At 38.0% G+C, this 15288-nt stretch overlaps 1 pseudogene across 1 annotated transcript; it reads right to left on the bottom strand.

Moving 5' to 3' along the window:
- Nucleotides 1-4196: 4196 nt before the first annotated feature.
- LOC306638887 (olfactory receptor 5B3-like) lies at nucleotides 4197-14957 on the bottom strand (annotated as a pseudogene). Its single transcript has one exon. The product of its transcript is annotated as an olfactory receptor 5B3-like (transcript).
- Between the last annotated feature and the right edge of the window lie 331 nt (nucleotides 14958-15288).

Genomic DNA, 15288 nt, shown 5'->3' with positions numbered 1-15288 from the left:
CATTTATCCATTTCTAAAGCTAAATTTCTGTCTCAACCAAAATCACACATGATCCTTTGAGACTTGATGTATTAGGAGTTGGTCTATTATGAATTTCAAAGAAGACTCATGTGCCTAACATTTTTTTTTAACCAGGCACATGCTTATTTAGTAAAACAAATTAAACATTAGTGTGTTAGTTTCAATCAACTCTGCAATTCTGGGCAAACTTTCAGTTTTACATAACACAAGTCACGAAAGAGTTCAAGAGGGTATTTTTGAATCATCTCACAGCAATGAATGCAATAAAATTCACCAATTTTTGTTGGCCAATTTTACAAGTATTGATAAAGGTGTGATATTTATGTGACTCATACCATTACAATGACATGGATCATTTCCGACACTCCCTCGAGTCCCTGTGTTCCTCTGCCATCCATTGCCTTCTGACTTTCAGTGTCAAGCAAACATGAATCTGATTCCTGATCCTGTGATTTTCCTCTGACAGACGTCAAACAAATGAAATTATTTAGCATGTAACTTTTTGAGACTGGCTTCTTATATCCCATACATAAACTGTAGAACTTACCTTCAATAATGCATTCCTTTTTATTGTTGAATAATATTTTGATGAATGAATGCATGAGTTTATCCATTAACCTATTTAAAAACACTTGGGTTGTTTCTAGTTTTAAGCGATTCTAGCAAAGTTGCTTGTAACAGCAATCCTTGATACAATAGGCAAAATCCTCAAACAACAGCCTTTGATATCATTATGTAAGAATATCCACAGAGCCAAGTCCAAGGCAGGTCAAAAGGCTAAGGTCAAAGTGTATTTGGACAGATGTAATTCTTTGAAAGACCCACAATGTTGAACTTTACTCAAGCACTATGATTCAGCAAAACAGTAGGAGTTAAAGAAAACCCACATGCCCTAAGTGTTCTTAGAAAAGACTCCAGATGTCCTGTACCAATGACAGGCTAAACAGGAACCCTTTTCTCCATACATGATGCGCTGACTTGCTAATCCCCAATGGTAGATGAGAAGAAATCTACTTATTAACCAGACCCTGGTTCATTTTCTCTCCTCCTCCCTGACTGAGTCAGCCTGCAACCCCTCTCTAATAGCCCCTTGCCAAGAATAGGCTCATCCGGAGTTTAAACATCCTCTGGTGCTGATCACACAGCCATCCTGCCCTCATAAATAGTTAACTGAACTGCTCATCCTCATAGATCCACCCAGAACAAAGCTTTTGTTAGCCAACTTGACCTAAGTTCAGTTCAGCTGAACTTTGACCCACTCTCATCCTGAGCCAGCACTGACCTACAGAAAAGATCCTTTTTAATTTGAAGAAGACTATCTATAAATTTGCTCATTTCTTTCTGAATATGAAGAGACCTTTTCTTGCTCATCTTTCTGATGTTTGCTGATGTCCTATTCCGAGATGTCTTATAGACATAGTTTCCCTCTGTCAGTTGTTCCTTTCTCCTTCTTTCAATAATCCTTTAAATAAAATTTCTCCTTTTCTGAATATGGAGATTTTTTTTCCTTTAAAAATACTTTGAAATAGCGTCTTCAGAATTAAATTTGGCGTGTAATCAACCTGGAAATCTGAGTATTAATCCATTTGTTCATTCAATAAATCATTTTTTCTTTTTTTATGCAAATCTTTCTCTTTTCCTAATTTTTGCGATGCTGGGGATTGAACCCAGGGCCTTGTGCCTAGAAGGCAAGCACTCTACCAACTGAGCTATGTCTGTAGCCCTCTTTTTTCCAATTTAAAATTGTTTTAATTCATCTTGCTTGAGAACTCACTGGTGTGATTCTGTAAGTCCACTCAGCTCACACTAACATTTCCTGGAATTTCCTTTTGTTCATATTGCTGTTGGGGAAGGCCATAAGATTTTTCTGGGAGATTTGGAGGAAAAATTAAAGTAGCAGTCACTTTTGTAGCTCACCTGTTGACGCAAGAGAGTGCCTGGGCTGGCTTCAGGCTTCCCCCAGATCTACCATTCATTTCTCCTTTATCCTGGTCAAGTTCATTTCATAGTCAGTTCCGAGGAGGATGCTCATACTCCAAGAGCAGAGCAACAAAAACTGACCGTTTTCCTCTGTCATGGGGAGCTCTTGATGTGCTTGTTCTCTCCCATTTTAAATCCCACTCCCTCCCAACTACTTCCCCAGGTGTACTTCAGTCTCCAGCACCAGATAGGAAGAAACTGCTTAAGTAGCACATACAATTCCATAATATCAAACCCCTGTAATGAAACTCCTATTTCTGCTTCTCTGTTTTGATTCTAATACACTTACCTTGGTCAATTCTTTGGGTGACTGTGAGCTTACACTAAACTTCAATAGATGTAAAAACTCATAATTTGATTATGGAAAGAAATCATATGTAACTAAAAAATAGCACCTAGAGGGGCTGGGGTTGTGGCTCAGCGGTAGTGCCTAGCATGAGTGAGGCCCTGGGTTTGATCCTCAGCACCACATAAAAATAGAATAAAGGTATTGTGTCCACTTATAACTAAAACAAAATATTCATGAGAAAATTAGCACCCAGAAAGATCTAAATTATTTTATATAGGTGCAAAACAGTGGTATAGATTCCATGAAATTTTGAAGTTTCCTTTCTGATGTAGCCATTTCATTGCCTTAAAATATTTTAATAAATTAAAATGTCATTATTCTTTTAATTATTTTTACCAAGTGAGAGTTAAAAGAGATCCGCTTGCCCTCTCCCCATCTCTACACCTAAGCACATGCAGTTATTGTGTCTGAGGGCAGGCGCTGCACTCCTCCCCATGACTGTCCACCTGTGGGCGTATTCATACCACCAGTGGGACTGAGGGTGAGTGCCACATGCTCCCCAGGTGATGCTTCCTCGGGTGGCCATCTGCTCATGGGTGCATGCCCCACCCCTTCTGATGTATGGGTCACACCCACCTGAGCTGTGGAATCCTCACTCTTGATGGCATTGAGTTCTCCAACCTCACTGCCTCTTGCATTGTACCCAAATCCAACCACTGCAGCTGCCACGTCTAGCACAACCAGACTCTCGGGTCCATCGAGGGGTGAAGGGAGATTGGAAAATAAAGATTCACAAACAGATTTTGAAGCTTAAGCTGAGATCAGTTGGAGCTGTGCTCTCTGATGGAGATGCAGATCTAAAGAGTTATGCCAGCAATCTTTATTTATATATGTCTCCTTATCAGGTTAAAGACTATGCAAGCATTATTCTTTGTATTCAGGAAAGTTACAAAAACTAGAACATCCTATGTAGCTTTTCATAGTTGCAATCCACAGTTGCAAAGTGCAATGTTAGGAGCTTTCTGCAGCTCTCAAGAAAGTCCATTGTTTAAAGTTACTGTAAAGCCAGCAGGAACCAGAGAAGGGAGCTGGTGAAACATTGTGGTTGTCTAGTGTAAGAATTCCTTCCTTCCCAGGAGCTGTGTGCCTGGGGTCAAGGTCAGAGCTGATAGACTCTTGCACAGAGCCTCCTCATGCAGGGCATTGCCACAGCAGCTCAGCATCCTGTGTCCTTGCACAGAAACATTCCCAGGCACCAGGCATGCCACAGGCATGAGGTCATCAGAGAACCCCCCGCCCCCCCCCCAATCTCAGTCACTGCTCTCCCATCCTCTGTTACTGCTCTCCACATGCAGTTGAAGGAAACTATAGGGAGACTGCACCATGGCATGCAACTGAAGCAAAGCCAGCAAAGCCTTCCAAACTGACAGACGCCCTAAGACACATCTTCAGGAGAAAGCCTACCACCAAGGCCACCTTATAAAACTGGTAGAGACAGATGACCTGCCACATGTGCAAATATCAATATAGGGGCATAAAGAGTATTTAAAAAGTAAGGTAACATGACATCTTCCAAGGAATATGGTAGCTCTCCATCACAGCCCCAAAGAAAAGGACATTGGTAAAATGTCTGATAAAGGATTCACAAGAATGACTCTAAGGAAGTTCAATGAGATACAAGAGAATACAGACAGGCAATTTGACCAAAGTAGGAAAGCAATTCATGATACGAACAGGAAATCCAGCAGAGATGGAGGTCAAGAAAGAGAACCAAACAGAAAATAAAATTTTAAATACAGTTGAGAACCTCAACAATAGGTTAGAAAAAGAAGGAGGGAAAAAAAAAAAAAAAAAAAAAAAAGAAAGAAAGAAAGAAAGAAAGAAAGAAAGAAAAGAAAATAGCCTTCAAGTCGTGGTATGGCATTAAAAACAAATTTTTAAAAAATTTCAGATCTTGGAAGGCAAAGAGAAAGGAAAAAGCATGTTCCTTCATATGTGACTTGATCTTTATACATTGTATACATGTATCAAATTATCAGTGTCTTCTGTAATGTACAGTTTGATGTGATCCTACAATATGTACAATCAGAAAAATGAGAAATTATACTCCATTTATGTATGACTTATCAAAATGCATAAATGCATTCTACTGTCATGTATAATAATTAGAACAAATAAAAAATTAAAATATAAAAAATATACACATATAAAAAATAAATTACAATTAAGAAAATTCCTGGTTGTCTTTTCTTCTTTGAGTTTGAGAATTCCAATTCATACTTTTGAAGAGTTTTATTGTATATTTGGTTGACACATAATAATTGTACACTTTTTATGGTGTAAAATGTAATATTGCAGTATTGCATAATGATCGAATCAGTATGATTAGCATAACTATTGCTTTCAATATTGATTATTTCTTTGTGGCAAAAATGCTCTTCTAGCTTTTTGAAAAAATACATGCTATATTACAATTAATTATAGTCACCCAATTGTACAGTAAAAACCAGAACTTGCTCCTCTTATCTAACTACAGCATTGTACTTGTTTGCCAGTCACCCCCAACCTGTCCTTTCCCTGACGCTTCCAAAGCCCCCAGAGCCACTACTCTTGTCTCAACTTCTGTGGAATTAATTGCCTTAGATTTGACAGTTGAGCAAATCCTGCAGTATTGGCTTTTATGTGTCTGACTTATTTCACTTAACATCACGTTCTCCAGGTTCATCCATGTCACAAATCACAGGATTTCTTTCCATTTTGTGGCTTAATAGGATAACCATCATGCATCTACACCACATTTTCTTTATCCATTCATCTGTTGAGGGACACATAGGTTAATTCCATATTTTGGCTATTGTGAATATTAATAAAATAAACACGGAAGTTCATATATCTCCTTGGCATACCGTCAATTTCCTTTCCTTTATCTACTCTAGTGGGATTCTTAAATCATATGGTAGCTCTATTTGTAATATTCTGAGGAACATTCACGCTTTTTTCCATAATGGCTGTACTAATCTACATTCCCACCCTCAGTGCATAAAGTCCAACCTTTCTTCACTTCCTCTCAAGAACTTGTTGTCTTTTTGCAAACGAACATTCTGACTGGAAGAAGGTGGTACCTCACTGTGGTTTTGACTTGTATTTCCCTGATAACTAGCTATGTTGAGCATATTTTATGCCCCTTTGGTTCATTTGTCTTCTCATGAGAAGTGTATACTTTATTTTTTGCCCACTTTTTAAAATTGGATTGTTTTCTTGCTACTGAATTCAATTTTTAAAGTATTTCAGCCCTTATGTCTCCATATGTTCCTTATCTACAGATTTAAAAAACTGGATCAAAAATATTTGAAAAAATGTCAAAGATGGCATACAAGAAACATCCAAGGACTCAGGGTCCTCTCTACAAGAAAGAGCTAAAACAGCTGAAATGTAACTGCTTATTGAGATGGTGACCACCGAGAATGTTGGGGTTCAATGGTGGACAGACAGAGACTTGGACAAACCCAGGGATGTTGAATAGTGGAACAGAGAGTGATAGAGAATGCCCATTAAATATCTTCAGCTCAACCAGCTTGACAAGAATAATTTAAGGCTCCCTAACATCAATTTTGTTATATTATCAATGATTTTATCTTCTGTGTTGATTGGATAGGTTACCACCATTATTTGACAATACATTCCTTATTCCAATTACATGTATTTCTTTTAATGTTTTAATGTCTCAAATGGATTTATTGTTTCTTTTTTCTTCTTGCTCATTTTTGTACCTTCCCCTCTTTTGTGTCTGAATCTCTTCTTGCATGATATGCTTCTGTTTCCATTCACCCCTCCATTTTTCTTTTACTTTTATTTTCTCTTTTTCCTTTTCATGGCCTATGTAGTTTAATACTAGTTTTATTTTCTTTACTATCTAATTTTTCAGTTTCTTCTAGAGCATTATTCCCCCATTTCACTTTTGGAATAGAGGAATTTTAGAGAATGTTTTCAATAGATTTTAAAGGTTTCTTCCTATAGTTTTGCTCTGAGTGGTTGTTGTTACTGGTGATTATCATCTCCTCTCAAGGTGCTGCTAGGTGCCAGGGACTAAACACAGTGCTACGATCATTTTGATTGGCATTTTGACACGTAGATATACTCCCAGCCCAGAGCACATGGTAAAGTAAAAACAACCACTAAAAATTCCTTGTAAAACAATGGAAGAAATATGTATGCCAGAAGATGCACAAATATCAACATAGACATGTAGGCAACATGAGAAAGCAAGACAGTAAGACACCCTCAAAAGTTCATTACAATTTAGTAACTGATTCCATACTCATCAGAGTGGAGGAAGGTCTGGAAGAAGAATTCAATCAAGAGTTGAGAGTTAAAATAATCAATGAACTCAAAGATGATCTAAGGGAAGAAAAGTAGGATATGAATAGGCATTCCAATAAATAGACAGAGATTATGAAAATGTAGTGTATGTATGGAATGGAGTTTAATTCTGCCTTAAAGAAGGAAAAAATTTCTATCATTTGCAGGAAAGTGGATGTAACTGAAAAGCATCATCTTACAGCTAAAATGAGCCAGACTTAAAGTCAAGAGTTGTATGTTTTCTTGCATAGTGGGGAGCTAGAGAGCAAAAAGGCATCTCATGAAAACAGGAAGGGAAAGGGGAGGCATTGGAGGGTGGAACTGATCAAATTATGTCATGTGCATGTACAAATATGCCACAGTGGCACCCATTTTTCTGTATAATTTTTATGCATCAATAAAATGTCTTAAAAAATATAAAGAAAACGTGATCATTGCTAAGCTGCTCTGATCCATAGCTGTTTTGTTCTGCTAGCTGGCAGCTGTGAGTCATCTTCACTTTTCTGGTACAAACTAAAACATATTCAATCATTCACTGGAAATGGAATTCCTAGAAAATCCCTGGGTTCAGACGTTCAGAGTTCCCGCATGGAGTGAGAATGGAGATAAAAATATTTTGGCAAAGTGGAAAATAAGCTGTACTTCCTGAAACATACTACATGTCTATCTAAAAGGTTTATATTACCGATGATCCCCAAAAACATCAGAATCATAGTTCAATGTGTTGATATAACAACTCAAGCCTGATTATTTTACTCATTCATTTAACACATAAATATCAAGGCTATATAACAAAACACACATTTTTAAGATACTGTGTTAATCAGCTTTTCATTGCTGTGACTAAAATACCTGAGAAAATCAACTTAAAGAAAAAAGATTAATTTGGGATGATGGTTTCAGTGGTTTTGGTCTGTGGCGGACCAGCTCCACTGCTCTGGGCCTACGGTGAGGCAGAACATCAGAGCAGAGGGTATAGCATAGCAGAGGAAAGTTGCTCCGCTCCTGGTAGTCAGGAAGCAGAGACCGAGAGAGAGGAAGGGACCATGGACCTCAGCTACATGGCCCCGAGGACTCACTTCTACAACTAGGTTCTGCCTCTACCTTTTCCACCCCTTCCCAATGATCCCTTCACACCACTGATGGATGGATTCACTTTCCAAAAGCCCTATCTCCAAACGTGGCTGCACCGAGGACCAAGGCTTTCACATGTCAGCCTTTGGGAGACATTGCAAGTCGAAACTGTAACAGGTACTGAGCAGAAACGTGTAAGGAAAACAGATGAATCGACTGCTCTCATGGAGCCGAAGTTCTAATTGGAGATGATAAATAACAAACAAATGAACCAATCAACATCCAGTAGGAAAGTGTGATGAGGATTACGAAGAATCACGTGGGGATTAAGCAAAGACCCAGATGTAGTGAGGGGAACTTCCACACAGTGGAACAGCAAGCCTGGATGCCCTGAGGTGAGAGCATGCCACGCGTGGTGGAGAAATATCAAGGAGACCATGTAAGGGACCTGGGGACAAAGACTGGGAGTGATAGGGGAGGACGTGACTTCACTAAACTAAGAATTAGTGAACAACATCTCACAGCACTTACAGGGAGAAAAAACACAGACCATTACCAATATCTCAGAGCATTTTTTAAATAATATAAATGTTGGTACACATATATATAAATTTTGAATATTTGTATTTTTTCCTCCACTTTTATTTTATAGTCTGTTTATTTTATCCTCTTGAAAGGTGTAATGCAAAAATATAGATTCTGTTAAGATGACTCGGTCAAGGCAGAAATATTAATTCACTGAAGATATTTTAGCTCTGTGCCTCTCAACAAAATATGCCAACAAATACGAGCACATATTTACATTTAAATAGTTACTCAACTAATCAAAAAAGTAACAGTCATAAGTTGATATTTCAATACCCCAACTGTTTAAATTATTTTTAGTAAACACTAGCAACCACTTACCTCTAGATAATAGTTCACTCTCAAGAGTATGTGCTAACATGAGCTGTCTGCAGGCACCTGTGTTATTGGGTTGTTTTTGCCTGTTTTATATGTATTTTAGTAGTGGCATATGAAAGAGGAAACGTATATAGTAAGAATGAAAAAGTCAAGTCTCCCTAATCAGCATTTTAACAAGTATAAGGAAAACATTTTATATTTTCTTTTAGCCAACCTCCTTCAGGTATTACATCTCCAACATTTGTTTCCTTTTTCTTAAAAACAAAGCTTTGAAGAGTGAAGGGTGTCAGTTCTGGAATTTAACATGAGTGTGGGCCTTTGAATGTTACCAGGTGCCTGGAGAACATTAGAGAGGAACGGAGCTATGCATCCTACCGCATTGGGTTCATAGTCCTAGAGAACGTTTCGCCTTCTCCACAACCTTCTGCAATGCACTCTTCACTTCTTTGTTCCTCAGGCTGTAGACCACAGGGTTCATCATGGGGATGATCATGGTATAAAACACAGATACGATTTTGTCTGTGTCCAAGGAGTGACTGGAGCTGGGCTGCAAGTACATGAAGATAAGAGTCCCATAGAAGATGGAGACAGCAGTGAAGTGAGAAAGACAGGTGGACAGAGCCTTCTGGTATCCTGCACCTGAGCGCATCTTTAGGATGGCGAGAAAAATGAACATGTAAGATATCAAGATAACAAGGAGAGCAGAACAGATAACAAGGCTGGCTGCATAAACAAGAACCATCTCACACACACGTCTATCAGAGCAGGACAGAATCATGACTGCAGGAACATCACAGAAGAAATGATGGACCACGTTGGACTTACAGAAGGAGAGACTGAACGTGTCCCCAGTGTGGACGGAGGCATTCAGGAAACCCCCGACGTAGCAGCCTGCGGTCAGACTTGCACACACACTGGTTGTCATGGTGGTGGTGTAGTGCAGGGGCTGACACACTGCAGCATAGCGGTCATAGGCCATCGAGGCCAGGAGGAAATTTTCTGCAGTGGCAAAGGCAGCAAATAAGAACATCTGAGCAGCACAAGCATTGTAGGAGATGACTGTGTCTCCCAGAAGGAGTCCAGCCATGACCGTGGGAGTGACAGCTGAGGAGTAACAGATGTCCACCAGAGACAGGTTGCCAAGGAAGAAGTACATGGGAGTGTGGAGACGGGAGTCCAAGAGGATCAACAGGATCATCCCCAGATTCCCAGCCACATTAATGAGGTAGATGAGAGTGAATATTATAAAGAGGGCCACACGTAGTCCTGGGGCACTGGTTAGTCCCAGGAGGATGAACTCTGTCACTTCTGTCCTGTTCTCCATCAGTGTGATTCGAGAATCAGGAGATTCCTTGTAGCAGAGAGGAATAAAGGAACAGAGCATAAAATGCAGTAGAGATTTCAGTGAGACCGACATGTTTTTGTACCATAGGAATTACTAATCACGATATTTGTTATAAGATTCTCCATAACTAAAGCATAAGCTTTATAACAAAGTTAATGAGTTGTTTTAATAAAGTATCCTAAACATATTCACTATCTGTATACAGTTTCAAGCTAATGAATTAAGGGTCATCAGAAATCATCTTTTCATTTCTAAAATCTTATATATTTGTAAACTGAAATTTTGAAAATGTAATGAATTAACCAACATGACAATTCTGGAATTAATAAATTAACCAGTTCCTCTTTGCCTGTTCTAGAATGCCATGTAACTAATGTGCCAGGAATTGCTCCAGACACTTTTGCATCTATAGTCCCTGATTTCTCCACAAGTTTATTAAGTGGATAGTTGTTACTTTCATTTAGAATGTGAGACACCAGAGGTTGAGTAATACATTCATGTTTACAGAAATATTAATTGACAAACCAATCTGACAGAATGGCTATCAAGTTCAGTGATCTAAAATTAAGTTGCAATTTACAGTTACTCAATATTTCCATTGGTCCAAACTGAGAGTTTTGGATTTCACAGTGAATTAACTGAGCGGTATTTATGGATAGTGGGTGTGATGGAATACCCGGGGTCGGAGGGGTGTGTATGACCAGCATAGATAATTCTGGCAGGGGAGGACATGCATCAAGCACAGAGCCAGGGCTCTGGACAGAGGTACACATCCCACCTACATTTACAAACTCAGAATCTGGTACTAATCTAACTTCCCTGAACCAGATTTTATCTACAAAGATAATGATAATAATAATTAGTCCTACTTCAAGATGTCATTGTGAGATGATCCACGGTTTTCAGTGGGTGAAATGTGATGTGTTTAGCACAGCTCATGACTGCTGGTTGCACTATTCTTATGAGGAAGGAACAATGGCCTGATGTGGTTTGAGAAATCAGACTGGCAGCCTGTGGAGCTTCAGGTGTGGATACCATCTGAAGTCTTGAAACCTCACTCTTCAATTTGAAACCTCACTCTCTAGCTTCACACACTAGGCACATCGAGATTATGTGCACCCTCCAGTAATGTGCAATCCTTTGATGGGCTGGCCGTCTGGTGGGCTGCTCTGTTGATTCCACATGAGCTGTCCTTTTGCTTAACAGTTTCCTTGAAATCTGTACTCCAGCATGAATTGAGTCTCTTTGTTTTTCTAACTGCTGTCGTGTCATAGTTAAATCATGGATTTTGAGGGTCAAATGTTCCTAGTTTGTGGGTTACCTTTAGCCTGAAGTCCTGTTTTGGTGGAAAGTCTATGTTTAAAATTTGTTATTTGAATATTTTATAAAATAGCAACGGTAATTTTAAATCTTTTTATTTGAATTTTGAGCCTTTAAAAGCATCTCCGTCCTCTGCCAACTACTATTTTCTATTATTCTCCTTCTACTCCATTCACAACTGCACTGGGCAAACCTAGACCATGAGGGCTGTGTTTGAAAAACCGCTTCTAGTATATACTAGGCTCTACAACACATGAAAAGAGCTTTGTATACAAATATGCATGTGACTGTGGGTGTATATAAGGGTGTTATCATTTCTTATTTGCCATGAAGACAATTGATTATTTGTGAAGTTATGTGATATTCTATAATTCCAAAGCTAGTATGAAGAAGATTCAAGATTTGATATTTAAACCCAGTTTCATTTCTAATCAGAAGCCATTGATTTTACCCACATCACTGTCTACACAGGTACATGGACTAGTAATATCAAAGATCAGATTATGGGATTTTGGGGGGAAATGTTAGAATAAAATTTTAATCTTCCTAAAAGTCTTAGAATTTTTATCTTGGATGTTCTTCTTGGTTTCAGATTCCTATCAAATCTTCAGGTCAGAAGATGACCTGCATACACTAACAAATATTAACATTGACAACTAAAGATGCCCATTTAACTTAAACAAAGGTCATTTTATTCTATTTATTTATTGCCTTCAGTGAGAGGCTAATAGATGGTAAACAAAAATGAGGATGGCACCTAATCAAAGCCTCATCTATGTAAGTTATTGTTCATATTTTTAGAAGGCAGCATGATTATGTTTCATAAATGTCAGTAACCTCCAGTAATGGAATTTTGATATATGTAACAGTTTCACTTCAGTGCTTTAGAAAAAATGTTCAAACCCTTTATCTCTGTGCTCAAAAAACTTAGGATTTATGTTACTACCGTTTTCATTTGAACTACAGTTTTTCATTAAAAGTGTATATTGAACACAGAAGCTTACCTCACTCCTTGAACACAAGTGGCAATCAATTCTGAATAGTGTGTTTGAAATCAGAAATTCTTCCTTTGAATAATGCATAAATACTGTTGGAGAAGGTCTCTTGCAAATAATGATCAAAAGATTCCAAAGTTTTTAAGACAGTGAAAAACAGAGGAAAAGACACACATATGGTTTCTGGCCATTCATCTACCACACATTCTTTTCATGCTCTTAGAGGACTCACTTGCTTTCTCCCTATTTGTAAAACAAAGATTTTAAAATGTTGTCCCCCACAGAGTTGTGTTTGTTAAGTAGCAAATAAAGGGGAAGTACACAAAACAACTTGCTGATAGGTTACCATTTTGAGGTCACTCAATGCAATTTTTATCTTGGATGTTTTCTTTGACTATGGTTGCAGATTCCCACTGAATCTTCAGGTCAAAAGAAGACCTGCATGCACTAAGAAATCTTAACATTTATATGAATAACTAATGACCAAAGGTGTACAGTCTGATCCTTTTAAAATGAAATCACCAGGCTTCATGCTGGACTTCAGAGGGCAATGCATGTGAATCAGAGGGGAATTACAGAGATGCTGAGCTCTCTGGGGATGGTCCCCAGGAGGAATCTGCAGGTCTTCATCCCACTTTCCTCAGGAAGAAGCAATTACAGTTCCTGCTGGGACTCAGCTGAATATTTTGAGTATACCCATATATATTTATATCACTTGTCATTTCTTTTTTCACTTCTAATTAATGTCTAATTTACAAAGAGTAATGTGTGCACGTTTTAGTACACAGCTCTAAAAATTTAGCCAAACACATATCCATAGTACCACCACCCTGATCACCTGTAATAAATTTTTCTTAAGTTTCTTTTTGGTCAAGCCCATCTCCCACTCATGGCATCTGGCAAACTCTGAGCTCTAAGCTCTTTTTGTCCATATAATTTTGGTTTTGCAATAATTTTCATAACTAGAATCCTAGAATATGTAGTCCTTGGTTCTGGCATCCGTGAAGCCAGCATTACCTGATGCCAAAGATAGACTAAAACTTCAAAGAAAGAAAAACCAAAGACCATGATCCCTCTTACATATTATCCACAGCAACACTATAAAATGCTAAGAAACCAAATCCACAAGTATATTAACATAATTATAAACTATTAACCATACAGGACTTATTCCAGGATTGGAAAGGTGTTTTAATATATGAAAATCAATGTAATAAATCAAATTAATACAAAGAGAAAACTTCATGAGCATCTGATTAACCCAGAATAAGTATTTACCAAAGTTTTGCATTCTTTCATGGTAAAAGCACTCAGAAAATTAGAAGTAGAAATGAACTTTCACAAGCTATAAAGAATATTTATAAAAGCCCACAGCTAGTGTTATACTCAAAAGTGAAAGACTGAAAAACTCCCACACGAGATCAAATACGAAGCAAATATTCCTGCTTTCACCTCTTCTATTCAAAACTTTCCAGTAGTTCTACCAGAGCCATAAGGCAAGAAAATATAAGTAAAAGGTATCTAATTGGAAAGGAATAAAATTAAAGCTATTCTAAGGTGATATAATTTTATATATAAGAACTCTTAAAAAACGCACAAAAATTTATTAGTTTTTAAATTTATTCAGAAAAGTTTCAGTGTTCAAGAGTCCCAAATAAAAATCAGTTGTTTCTACAAACAATTCAAGAAGGAAATAAAGGAAATAATCCCATTCACAGCAGCAAAAAACTGAATCAAATTCACTTAAAGGAGACATTCAAAGGGGTATTGGATATTTTTCTATCACTTACTCTAAACAATAATCTAGTCAGCATGCTCAAAGAACACTCAAATAGACTCACCAATAACTAGAAGTTCTTATAAAACAACCTGTTTTATTCTTTAATGATACAGATTGCTCCGTGTATTAGGTTTCTTTAGAGGAACAGAATCAACAGGAAGTATGATTATAAAAGGGGATTTATTAGGTTGGCTCACAGAACCAGAAGTTGGATAGTCCACAATGGCCGTCTGCAGCTGGAGAGTTGGAAGAGCCAGCAGCTGTGCAGTCCAAGACACAGAAGCCTCAGAACAAGAGGGATTGACAGTGCTTCCCTAGTCTGAGACAAAGACTTCTGGAAACTCCCTTTAGAATCACTGGCAGAGCCTGCTTTGGAAGAGTGCAGAAGCCAGAGTCTAGTATCCTCAGATGATGGAAGCAGCGATCAAGAACCCATTTTAGAAGAACCGAGTTTGCATCTGCATCTACTTCCTTGTTCTTCCAGCTTTTATTCCATCCTTTTGGGCAGTACTGCCCACACTTAGGGAGGGGCTCCACTTCAGTTCACTATCCCACATTCCAATCATTCCTAGACATGCCCTCATGGACACATCAGAGGCCTCTTAATCATCTGCATCTCTTAATCCAATCAAGTTAACCATTCAAATAAACCCTTACGCTCCTTTTAAGGAACGCCCTAGTATTTTCAGCCTTCTTGAGCATCATAAGATGAGCAACTTGGCTGGGAGCTCCAGTTTAAGGAAGAATAAAAATTGTTAAAGATGTAAAAGGAGTTGGAAGGGGAAAAGAAAAGGAATGCTCAGATGCATGCCCTGAGACTTCTCTACAGTAACTCAACTGGCCATAGGTCAGTGAATTCTTTACTAATTGTAGAATCAGAAGAACCAGAGAATCAGATAATCCAGTCCCTATTTTTCCATTCTAGTGGTAGAAATAACAATGATTAATAATAAATAATGATGATAGAAAACATTTTTAAGTTCTTAATGTGACCAGACCTTGTGTACTGTACATATGAAGAAGCTCATATGATCCTTTGAATTCAATGCAATAGGTACTAAGTAGATGAACCTGTTAAAAGCTCCAAAGTCATATGAAATCTTCAAATTTTCATTGAGTATATCATTGGGAGTTATAACATCCTGAGTATATGGAGGAATACAAATGTTCCTTAGTAAACAAAGTTTTAAAATCCCATTGAGTTCAAAGGTCTTCAGAGGCA

Source organism: Sciurus vulgaris, assembly GCF_902686455.1.
Source record: "Sciurus vulgaris genome assembly, chromosome: 11".
Lineage (NCBI taxonomy): Eukaryota > Metazoa > Chordata > Mammalia > Rodentia > Sciuridae > Sciurus > Sciurus vulgaris.
This window is presented reverse-complemented; position numbering and strand designations above follow the sequence as displayed.